This window comes from Triticum aestivum, chromosome 6A, assembly GCF_018294505.1.
Source record: "Triticum aestivum cultivar Chinese Spring chromosome 6A, IWGSC CS RefSeq v2.1, whole genome shotgun sequence".
In the NCBI taxonomy this organism is placed as follows: domain Eukaryota; kingdom Viridiplantae; phylum Streptophyta; class Magnoliopsida; order Poales; family Poaceae; genus Triticum; species Triticum aestivum.
In genome coordinates this window covers 368,807,659-368,820,339 of record NC_057809.1, presented here as the reverse complement: position 1 = coordinate 368,820,339, position 12,681 = coordinate 368,807,659, and positions in this window count along the sequence as shown.

Below are 12,681 nucleotides of genomic sequence, written 5' to 3'. Positions count from 1 at the left end.
ATAAGATCAATATCCGAGTTACCAAGAACCACCGGAGAAGAGAGAAACTTGTAATCACCCAATGTGATAGAGATATTGGGAGCAACCAAACTGGAAGTCAAAAGCTTGCCGGGAGAAACAACTTGCATGACTTTGGGCATAATCTCGGTATCAACATTGTGTTTCGATGCAAAAGGGCATGACAAAAAGGAATGCGATGCACCAGTGTCAAAAAGAACTCTTGCAGGAATATCATTAACAGGAAGGTTACCCATGATGACATCTGAAGAATCCTCTGCCTGAGCTGCATTCATCAAATTGACCTTGGCGTGCTTGGGGTTGTGCTTGACCACAGCTGTACTTGCCGATCTGACAGGAGGAGGAGGAGGAAGACGCCTCTGGTTGAGACACTTGTTGGCATAGTGACCCTTCTGTTGGCACTTGTTGCACGTGACCTCTGAAAGCGGACGGTGATACGGAGCACTCGATCTTGGAGCTTGAGACGAAGTCTTGTTCTGAAAGCCAGGGTTGGGTGGGTGGGAAGAACCACTGCCACCTTTGCTCTTCTGCTGATACGGCTGACGGAACGGAGGAGGAGGAAGCCAAAACTTCTGCTGCTTGGCCACTTGAGTAGAGGAAGAAGGAGTAACATCTCTGACTCGCTTCTTGGAAGCATCACACCTCAACTGAGCAGCCTCTTGCTTCAGTGCCATGTTGTAGAACTCATCGTACCTCAAGGGCTCAAAGAGGACAAGAGCGAGCTGAATTTCTTCTCTGAGACCACCCCTGAACTGATATATCATGCTCTTCTCATCAGGGACGTCCTGCTTGGCAAAGCGGGCAAGCTTCTGGAACAACTTGTTGTAGTCATAGACAGACAAAGAGCCTTGCTTCAGATTGCGGAATTCCTCACGCTTGCTTTCAACCACGCTCTGCGGAATATGATGAGCTCGGAAATCTCGACGGAAATCATCCCAAGTGATAACACGTCCACCTCTGGAGTCCTTGTACTGCTGGAACCATTCTGCAGCTTGATCTTTGAGTTGGAAGGAAGCGAACTTGACAAAGTCCTCAGGCCTGACGTTACTGCACTCGAAATGCTTACACAGATCCACACGCCAATCGTCAGCATCGGTTGCCTCAACACAATTGCTGAAAGTCTTTGGCCCGTTAGCAAGGAACTGGTTGAGTGTAGCAAAGTGACTCTGATTGCTGCCTTGATTCCCTTGACTGCCTTGATTGCGCTCTTGAAGAATTTGCATGATCAGCTGTGTGTTTGCATTGGTTGCGGCCATCACAGCTTGCCATGCCTCCGGAGGAGGTGGAGGTGGTGGCGGATCAGGATTCGGAGTCGTGCGCGTTGGAGGAGCCATCCTGAAGAGGTTGACCACCATTAGCACATTGACAGATAAATATTGAAGCTGAATCCAACGGAATGAAAATTGCAACATATAGTCTTCACATCCGAACAAAATGAACGAATGCATTCCTCTTGAAATGGTCACATATCCATAAATTGAGAAGCCACGTAGAATTAAGGTAGAGAAATAAATCAACAAGGTACGGATCAAGAACGAATAATCGGTAAGAAATCCCAATCTCAAACCAATATCCGTGGAAGAAAAACTAGAGCTACTAGAATTCCCACCTATGAAACTTCCGAACCTTTCCGGTTATGCAATCAGGTGTTGGGGATACAGGGGAAGCATAATATCTCACCCAAACTAGCAAATCCTACATCCAGCTGTATCCATCCTTCAACACATAACCAAGAAACCTTCGGAAACCATCTACCTCAACCTTCGAAAAGCATCCGTTATACAAGTTATGGCGATACTCCCGAACTCCCGCCCCAGTACTGGGTGGCGTCGAGGTTATCTCACCAACGAACTGCATAAAAGAGATTTTCGATGTCGGCGTACTAGACTCAGGTATTCCAGAACTGCAACGATAAAATTATGATGACAACACCTCAGAGCTCAACTCCCCGGGACACTTCCACTAAACCCCTGACAGGAGGCACCAAGTCAATGTTCTCATCATAAAACCATCGGAACGATTCCAAGATACCCGCGTGATCCTAAAATTTTTTTAGTGAAATTTGAGAAGAGAAGAGTCAAAACTCTACGTCAGGATGCCTTACCAGAGCGATGAGGAGACTGGGAAGTAAAAAGAATTCCTAAACTCTCCGATATATAATTCCTAAATGACTCAAAACATTTTTCTAGACACGACTCGGCCGCTAGAAACGATCAAGCAATGCGGCTCCTAAGGTCGGGGAAGGTTCTGATTACCAACTTGTAACACCCTCAATGCGACTATAGCTCCCACGTGTCGAGGCACGACTTAGAGACATAATTGCATTGAAGGCATATGTCGCAAGTTAGGCAGTCTTCACAAACATCCCATGTAATGTAATAATAAAAGGGGAGATAACATAGTTGGCTTACACTCGCCACGTCAATCAAGTGCATAAGTAACATTACATCATCCAAACACTCATGGCCCGACTATGGCGTCAAAATAAAAGAGAACCCAACATGCGACACGGTCCCAATCACCCCCAACTGGGCACCACTACTGATCATCGGGAAAGGAAACATAGTATCGTTGAGAGTCTTCGTCGAACTCCCACTTGAGCTCACACGCGTCTCCTGGAGCTGAATCATCAGGCCCTGCATCTGGTGTAATAGTAATCTGTGAGCCACGGGGACTCAGCAATCTCGCACCCTCGCGATCAAGACTATTTAAGCTTATAGGAATGGCAAGGTAAAATATGAGTGGAGCTGCAGCAAGCGACTAGCAAGTATGGTGGCTAACTTATTCGCAAAAGAGAGCGAGAAGAGGAGGCAAAGCACGCGCGAGAAGCGAGAGAACAACCTGCGCAAACATTACTCCAACACCGTGTCCACTTCCCGGACTCCGCCGAGAAGAGGCCATCACGGTAACACACTCAGTTGATTCATTTTAATTAATTAAGGTTCAAGTTGTCTACAACCGGACATTAACAAATTCCCATCTGCCCATAACCGCGGGCACGGCTTTCGAAAGTTCAATCCCTGCAGGGGAGTCCCAACTTAGCCCATGACAAGCTCTCACGGTCAACGAAGGAATAGACCTCCTCCCAAGATGTTCCGATCAGACTCGGTATCTCGGTAACTCAAGACACTTCGACAGGTTAAAACAAGACCAGCAACACCGCCCGAATGTGCCGACAAATCCCGATAGGAGCTGCACATATCTCTTTCTCAGGGCACACTCAGATGAGACATCCTACGAGTAAAACCAACCCTCAAGTTGCCCCGAGGTGGCCCCGCAATCTACTCGGTCGGACCAACACTCAGAGGAGCACTGGCCCGGGGGGGTTAAAATAAGATGACCCTTGGGCTCCGGAAACCCAAGGGAAAAAGAGGCTAGGTGGAAAATGGTAAGACCAAGGTTGGGCATTGCTGGAAAAGGTTTAATCAAGGCGAAATATCAAGGGGTTCCCATTATAACCCAACCGCGTAAGGAACGCAAAATCCGGGAACATAACACCGATATGACGGAAACTAGGGCGGCAAGAGTGTAACAAAACACTAGACGAGAGGCCGAGCCTTCCACCCTTTACCAAGTATATAGATGCATTAAGATAACATAGCAATATAATGATATCCAAACAAGTAAATAAAAGATGTTCCAACAAGGAACGGCCTCCAATCTTCACCTGCAACTAGCAATGCTATAAGAGGGGCTGAGCAAAGCGGTAACATAGCCAATCAACGGTTTGCTAGGACATGGTGGGTTAGAGGTTTGGCATGGCAATTGGGAGGATGACAAGCAAAAGGTAGGCATCATAGCATTGGCATAGCAAAAGAGAGAGAAAAGTAGCATAGCAAAGATACTAGTGATTTCGAGGGTTTGATCATCTTGCCTGCACAGTTGTCAGAGTTGACTGGATCCTCAAAAGAAAACTCAACGGGCTCCTCGTTAGCTAATTCGTCTCCCGGATCTACCCAATAAGATAAACAAGCAACAAGGATACAATCAACCACGTGCAAGACCAAGCAATATGATGAAATGATGATATGCTATGCGGGATGCGATGCGGGAAGCAAAAATGCAAGATATGGCAGGAAATGCATGAACCTGGCCTCAACTTGGAATTCCAAGGGTGCCAGTGGAAATATGAGATGAAATCGCTTGAAAACGATATAAAGAACGTCGGAATCGGAGTTACGGTTTGGAAATGGCAAGCGTTTCAAAAACGACACCGGTCTGCGATTTACAGCAAGTAGGCATCTAAATGCAATGAGATGAACATGCTACAGCCACCAAACATGGCATCAAAATACATGGCAGGGATGCACACAAGATGCTTAACAAAAGTCTAGCACTGAGCTACGGCCAAATCATCCATTAACAGGTTCGAACAAGCATGGCAAAAACGCAAATGGTAAACAGATCTCAGACTTAGTGAAATTAACACTTGTCTGGAATTTCAGATCATATAGCCCTCTTCGGAGCATCAAAACAACATGCTACAGGACCTGAACATGTCAAAGAAAGACATGGCATGGAGCTACTCAACAAGCTTAACAAAAGTCCCTTAGTGACCTTGAGCCAAAAGGGATCACAAAATATACTAACAAGCACACGAACATAGCAAAAACATAATCAGTTTTCAGACTTAGTGAAAACTGGGACATGCTGAAACATAACTCACGAAGGCATGTTTACGAGCTCGATGCACTCACCACGGTGCAAGTCATGGCAAGACAAGCATACATCCCTTAAGAAGGCACAAAATACAAGCTAGACATGGCAAGAACAATAGCATAGCATGCACGGATCAACTACAATAACATCGGCAAAATCGCAAACAAGTTGACGATCTGCCCAGATTCACAACGAAGCAAAAGTAGAGCTCGATTGACTCAAGCTACGTTGCTCCATGATTGCAAAAAAAGACATGGATGCATAGAGCATAACAAGATTAACAGAACTCCTTTACTGGTCATCCTCAAAAGAGGCACGGATCACTAGCAAATAGCATGAACATATGGCATCATGAACTAAACAATCCCAGGACTTAGTGAAATCTCTAAGTCCCTGAAAACATATTTACCGGGTGCCTCACTTTGCAAGCTTGCACAAGTCACCACACAGATCCTAAAAATGCATGGGTTGCACCTCTGGAAAGATAACAAGATGCTTAACAAAACATATGAAGGACTCACAGGCATATCATGCACACATTAATCATGGCAAAAATGACAAAAGTCTAAGATGAACTAGCAGATCTGACAATTAACTCACGAAGCCTCCTTCTAACAGCATTTCGGGCATCAAGATGAGCTCAAATGAAAATGATGCAATGGAATGAAATGATGTGCCCGTCGAGGCGAACATTCTGATATGCTATATGTCCAAAACGGAGCTACAAATGCGAAGATATAGCCGGTCAAAGTTAGCACAAAAATTAGGGTTCGAAGGAGAAAAGTCAACCGTCAAATTTCAGATCTCAGATCTGCACGCTTCCCGAGGCTCGCCGGCGCGCACTGTTCACCGGAGCACGGAAGTCGAGGTTCGTCGGAGAGGAAGAAGACCGGGGCGGCGCCGGGGAGGTCGGAGGAGGCCGGAGCGGCTGGACGGAGGAGGAGGCGGCGGCCGGGAGGTGGCCCGCGGCGGCGGCGCCTACCGGAGCTGAGGGAGGCAGCGGCGACCGAGGCGAGGAGGCGCGGGGGCGGCTCGGGCTCGCGGGGGCCCGATCTGGGCCTCTCGGGCCATGGCGGCGGCGAGGTGGCGATGCCACGTGGCGGCGAGCCACTGGCTGTGGGCGGTGGCGGGCGTCGGGTCGGACACGTCCGGCGCGGCGGAGAGGGATTTAGGGTTTCGGGGAGAGGGAGAGATCCGAAATTTGGGGGGTCCTATTTATAGGCATAAGTGGAGCTAGGAGAGTCCAAATGAGGTGTGGTTTTCGGCCACGCGATCGTGATCGAATGCTCTAGGTGATGGAGCAGAGTTTGGTCGGATTTGGGCCAAATTGGAGGGTTTTGGGCTGCAACACACATGAGGCCTTTTTGGTCCCTCGGTTAATCGTTGGGGTACCAAACGAAGTCCAAATGGTACGAAACTTGACGGGCGGTCTACTGGTAGTAAACCAAGGCCGCTTGGCAAGTCTCGGTCCAATCCAGAAATGTTTAATCCCCACACACGAAAGAAAGCTAGAAATGGCCACCGGAGGAGAAAGAAGCGCCGGAATGCAAAACAGACAACGGGGAAAATGCTCAAATGCATGAGACGAACACGTATGCAAATGCAATGCACATGATGACATGATATGAGATGCATGAAAACGATAACAACACATGGAGGCAAAGACCCGAACCCGAGAAAATAAATATAACTTAACGCCGGAAACGGCAAGAGTTGGAGTACAAATTGGGAAAATTACATCCGGGGTGTTACAACACTCCACCACTAGGAAAGGATCTCGTCCCGAGAGCTAGGACTGAAAGAACGCCGGGTACTCAGAACGGAGATGATCCTCGCGTTCCCAGGTAGCTTCACGATCGGAATGGTGTGACCACTTGACTTTGAGAAATTTGATTGACTTGTTGCGAGTCTTGCGTTCAGTCTCTTCAAGAATAGAAACTGGGTGCTCCTGATAAGAGAGATCTTCTTGGCGCTCAATGTCCTCGAAGTTGACGGTGTGGTCAGGAGTCTTGAAGCACTTTCGAAGCTGAGAGACATGGAACACGTCATGAACATTTGCAAAGTTTGAAGGAAGCTCGAGTTGATAGGCGAGGTCGCCTCTCTTGCTGGCAATCTTGAAAGGTCCCACGTATCTGGGGGCAAGCTTCCCTTTGATACTGAAGCGACGAGTACCTTTCATAGGAGAGACACGGAGGTAAACATGATCTCCGATCTCAAAAGCCAAATCACGGTGCTTACTATCATAGTAGCTCTTCTGGCGGGATTGGGCTGCTTTGAGGTTATCACGAATGACTTTGCACATTTCTTCTGATTCTGTGATTAAGTCATTACCCAAAAGCTGTCGTTCACCGGTTTCAGACCAGTTGAGAGGGGTACGGCACTTCCTTCCATACAGAATTTCAAATGGGGCCTTGCCCGAACTTGCTTGAAAACTGTTGTTGTAGGAGAATTCAGCATAAGGAAGACAATCCTCCCACTTCATGCCGAAGGAGATCACACAAGCCCTGAACATATCTTCAAGAATTTGGTTGACACGCTCGATTTGACCGCTTGTTTGAGGATGGAAAGCTGTGCTGAAGCGGATGTTCGTGCCCATGGCCTTCTGAAAAGAATCCCAAAACTTCGAGGTAAAGATGCTGCCACGGTCTGAAGAGATCACTTGAGGAATACCGTGCAGAGAGACAATACGAGAGGTATAAAGTTCCGCCAATTGAGCTTCAATGATTGACTCTTTGATAGGCAGAAAATGAGCCACTTTGGTGAGCTTGTCGATGACAACGAATATAGCATCATTGCCACGCTTGGACTTTGGAAACCCAGTCACGAAGTCCATTTCAATGTGGTCAAACTTCCATTCTGGAATGGCAAGAGGTTGGAGGAGACCTGCTGGCCTTTGGTGGTCTGCCTTCACTCTTCTGCAGACATCACATTCATTCACGAATTGAGCGATCTCGCGCTTCATTCGAGTCCACCAATAAGCTTGCTTAAGGTCCTGATACATCTTCGTTCTCCCAGGGTGGATGGAGAGGAGAGAATTGTGAGCCTCGTTCATGATCACTTTACGAAGTTCACCTTTGGGCACAACAATACGATCCTCGAAGAAGGGAGTGTCCTTGTCATCAAGGCGGTAGCACTTGTACTTGGACTGACTCTTGGCAATCCCAATCTTCACCTTTTTCACCATAGCATCAAGAAGCTGAGCTTGGCGAATCTGGTCTTCTAAGGTAGGAGAGACTTGAAGGTTGGCGAGGAAACCTTGAGGAACAACTTGCAGATTAATTTTGCGGAAAGCTTCACAAAGCTCGGGTTGATAGGGCTTGAGAATCAGACTGTTGAAGTAGGCCTTTCTGCTCAAAGCGTCAGCAATCACATTGGCCTTGCCCGGAGTATACTCGATACTCGGATTATACTCTTGAATCATTTCAACCCATCGAGTTTGCCTGAGGTTGAGATAAGGCTGAGTGAAGATGTACTTGAGACTCTTGTGATCAGTGAAAATGTCCACTTTTCTTCCCAATAGAAGATGTCTATAAGTCAAAAGAGCATGCACAACTGCCGCCAACTCGAGATCATGAGTGGGCTAGTTCTTCTCATTAGGGTTCAACTGGCGAGATGTATAAGCAACCACTTTCTTCTCTTGCATCAATACTGCGCCAAGACCTTGGAGAGAGGCATCACAAAAGACCTCGTATGGCTTGGATTCATCAGGTGGAGTCAGAACTAGAGCAGTGATCAATTTCTCTTTCAAAGTGTTGAAAGCAATATCACACTCCGGATACCAAACGTACTTGACGTGCTTCTCAAGTTGTCTACAACCAGACATTAACAAATTCCCATCTGCCCCTAACCATGGGCACGGCTTTCGAAAGTTCAATCCCTGCAGGGGAGTCCCAACTTAGCCCATGACAAGCTCTCACGGTCAACGAAGGAATAAACCTCCTCCCAAGATGTTCCGATCAGACTCGGTATCTCGGTAACTCAAGACACTTCGACAGGTTAAAACAAGACCAGCAACACCGCCCGAATGTGCCGACAAATCCCGATAGGAGCTGCACATATCTCTTTCTCAGGGCACACTCAGATGAGACATCCTACGAGTAAAACCAACCCTCAAGTTTCCCCGAGGTGCCCTGCAGTCTACTCGGTCGGACCAACACTCAGAGGAGCACTGGCCCGGGGGGGTTAAAATAAGATGACCCTTGGGCTCTGGAAACCCGAGGGAAAAAGAGGCTAGGTGGCAAATGGTAAGACCAAGGTTGGGCATTGCTGGAAAAGGTTTAATCAAGGCAAAATATCAAGGGGTTCCCATTATAACCCGACCGTGTAAGGAACGCAAAATCCGGGAACATAACACCGATATGATGGAAACTAGGGCGGCAAGAGTGGAACAAAACACTAGACGAGAGGCCGAGACTTCCACCCTTTACCAAGTATATAGATGCATTAAGATAACATAGCAATATAATGATATCCAAACAAGTAAATAAAAGATGTTCCAACAAGGAACGGCCTCCAATCTTCACCTGCAACTAGCAATGCTATAAGAGGGGCTGAGCAAAGCGGTAACATAGCCAATCAACGGTTTGCTAGGACATGGTGCGTTAGAGGTTTGACATGGCAATTGGGAGGCTGACAAGCAAAAGGTAGGCATCGTAGCATTGTCATAGCAAAAGAGCGAGCAAACTAGCATAGCAAAGATAGTAGTGATTTTGAGGGTATGATCATCTTGCCTGCACAGTTGTCAGAGTTGACTGGATCCTCAAAAGCAAACTCAACGGGCTCCTCGTTAGCGAATTCGTCTCCCGGATCTACCCAACAAGACATACAAGCAACAAGGATACAATCAACCACGTGCAAGACCAAGCAATATGATGAAATGATGATATGCTATGCAGGATGCGATGCGGGAAGCAAAAATGCAAGATATGGCAGGAAATGCATGAACCTGGCCTCAACTTGGAATACCAAGGGTGCCACTGGAAATATGAGATGAAATCGCTTGAAAACGATATAAAGAACGCCGGAATCGGAGTTACGGTTTGGAAATGGCAAGCGTTTCAAAAACGACACCGGTCTGAGATTTACAGCAAGTAGGCATCTAAATGCAATGAGATGAACATGCTACAGCCACCAAACATGGCATCAAAATACATGGCAGGGATGCACACAATATGGTTAACAAAAGTCTAGCACTAAGCTACGGCCAAATCATCCATTAACAGGTTTGAACAAGCATGGCAAAAACGCAAATGGTAAACATATCTCAGACTTAGTGAAATTAACACTTGTCTGGAATTTCAAATCATATAGCCCTCTTCGGAGCATCAAAACAATATGCTACAGGACCTGAACATGTCAAAGAAAGACATGGCATGGAGCTACTCAACAAGCTTAACAAAAGTCCCTTAGTGACCTTGAGCCAAAAGGGATCACAAAATATACTAACAAGCACACGAACATAGCAAAAACATAATCAGTTTTCAGACTTAGTGAAAACTGGGACATGCTGAAACATAACTCAAGAAGGCATGTTTACGAGCTCGATGCACTCACCACGGTGCAAGTCATGGCAAGACAAGCATACATCCCTTAAGAATGCACAAAATACAAGCTAGATATGGCAAGAACAATAGCATAGCATGCACGGATCAACTACAATAATATCGGCAAAATCGCAAACAAGTTGACGATCTGCCCAGATTCACAACGAAGCAAAAGTAGAGCTCGATTGACTCAAGCTACGGTGCTCCATAATTGCAAACAAAGACATGGATGGATAGAGCATAACAAGGGTAACAAAACTCCTTTACTGATCATCCTCAAAAGAGGCACGGATCACTAGGAAATAGCATGAACATATGGCATCATGAACTAAACAATCCCAGGACTTTGTGAAATCTCTAAGTCCCTGAAAACAGATTTATCGGGTGCCTCACTTTGCAAGCTTGCACAAGTCACCACACACATCCTAAAAATGCATGGGTTGCACCTCTGGAAAGATAACAAGATGCTTAACAAAACATATGAAGGACTCACAGGCATATCATGCACACATTTATCATGGCAAAAATGACAAAAGTCTAAGATGAACTAGCAGATCTGACAATTAACTCATGAAGCCTCCTTCTAACAGCATTTCGGGCATCAAGATGAGCTCAAATGAAAATGATGCAATGGAATGAAATGATGTGCTCGTCGGGCGAACATTTTGATATACTATATGTCCAAAACGGAGCTACGGATGCGAAGATATAGCCGGTCAAAGTTAGCACAAAAATTAGGGTTCGGAGGAGAAAAGTCAACCGTCAAATTTCAGATCTCAGATCTGCACGCTTCCCGAGGCTCGCCAGCGCGCACTGTTCACCGGAGCACGGAAGTCGAGGTTCGTCGGAGAGGAAGAAGACCGGGGCGGCGCCGGGGAGGTCAGAGGAGGCCGGAGCGGCCGGACGGAGGAGGAGGCGGTGGCCGGAGCGGCCGGACGGAGGAGGAGGCGGCGGCCGGCGCGGTGGCGCGCCGCGGCCGGGCGGTGGCCCGCGGTGGCGGCGGCGGTGGTGGCCCGCGGCGGCGGCGCCCACCGGAGCTGAGGGAGGCGGCGGCGACCGAGGCGAGGAGGCGCGGGGGCGGCTCGGGCTCGCGGGGGCCCGATCTGGGCCTCCCGGGCCGCGGCGGCGGCGAGGTGGCGATGCCACATGGCGGCGAGCCACTGGCTGCGAGCGGCGGGTCAGACACGTCCGGCGCGGCGGAGAGGGATTTAGGGTTTCGGGGAGAGGGAGAGATCCGAAATTCGGGGGGTCCTATTTATAGGCATAAGTGGAGCTAGGAGAGTCCAAATGGGGTGTCATTTTTGGCCACACGATCGTGATCAAACGCTCTAGGTGATGGAGTAGAGTTTGGTGGGTTTTGGCCCAAATTGGAGGGGTGTTGGGCTGCAACACACACGAGGCCTTTTCGGTCCCTCGGTTAACCGTTGGGGTACCAAACGAAGTCCAAATGGTACGAAACTTGACAGGCGGTCTACCGGTAGTAAACCAAGGCCGCTTGGCAAGTCTCGGTCCAATCTGGAAATGTTTAATCCCCACACACGAAAGAAAGCTAGAAATGGCCACCGGAGGAGAACGAAGCGCCGGAATGCAAAACGGACAACGGGGAAAATGCTCGAATGCATGAGACGAACACGTATGCAAATGCAATGCACATGATGACATTTTATGAGATGCATGACAATGATAACAACACATGGAGACAAAGACCCGAACCCGAGAAAATAAATATAACTTAACACCGGAAACGGCAAGAGTTGGAGTACAAATTGGGAAAATTACATCCGGGGTGTTACAGCATCTCTCCTCTTGAACATCAAGCATCTGGGATCATTGAAGATTACTCTTTCTTGGAGTATTCTCTCCCCCTAGAGATCTCTCCCCCTAGATATATTATTAAGCTTTAATGTGATCTCTCTCTCCCCTTTGACATCAATTTCCAAGAAGGGTCTTCTGGAATTTGTTGTGAATGGGTTCGGTCCTTGAATCACAGTACAAAGCATTAAGGTAAATGTGATGCTTGTAGAGGACAAGATTCATTGAGTGGAGCTGGATGAAGAATAAAGCAGGAATAAATGGCAAAATGTTTTCCTGTAGTGAAATCGGTGTCACCGAGTTGTATGCTTCGATTGCTCCAAAAATCTTCAGCTAGACCGGAAACATGAAACCGGTGGAACCGAGTTCATCACAGAGAAAGACACTTGTCACCTCAGCTCACTAGACAAATAAGATCTCACAAAGATTTGCAATAAATTGGATGCAGAAAAATGTAGAACGAAAAGCAAAGAAAAGAAACTAAAAGATCTAGATGAAGTTTTTTTGAAAGGGGAAACAAATATGCATGAGACAAATGCAAGAGCATAGAAAAGAACACAAGAGAACTTCATCTAGAGTTGGATGGTGACAAAGTCACCTATGTTAGAGTACATTGACTTAGGAGTCAAGTGAGATCACTTGATCATAT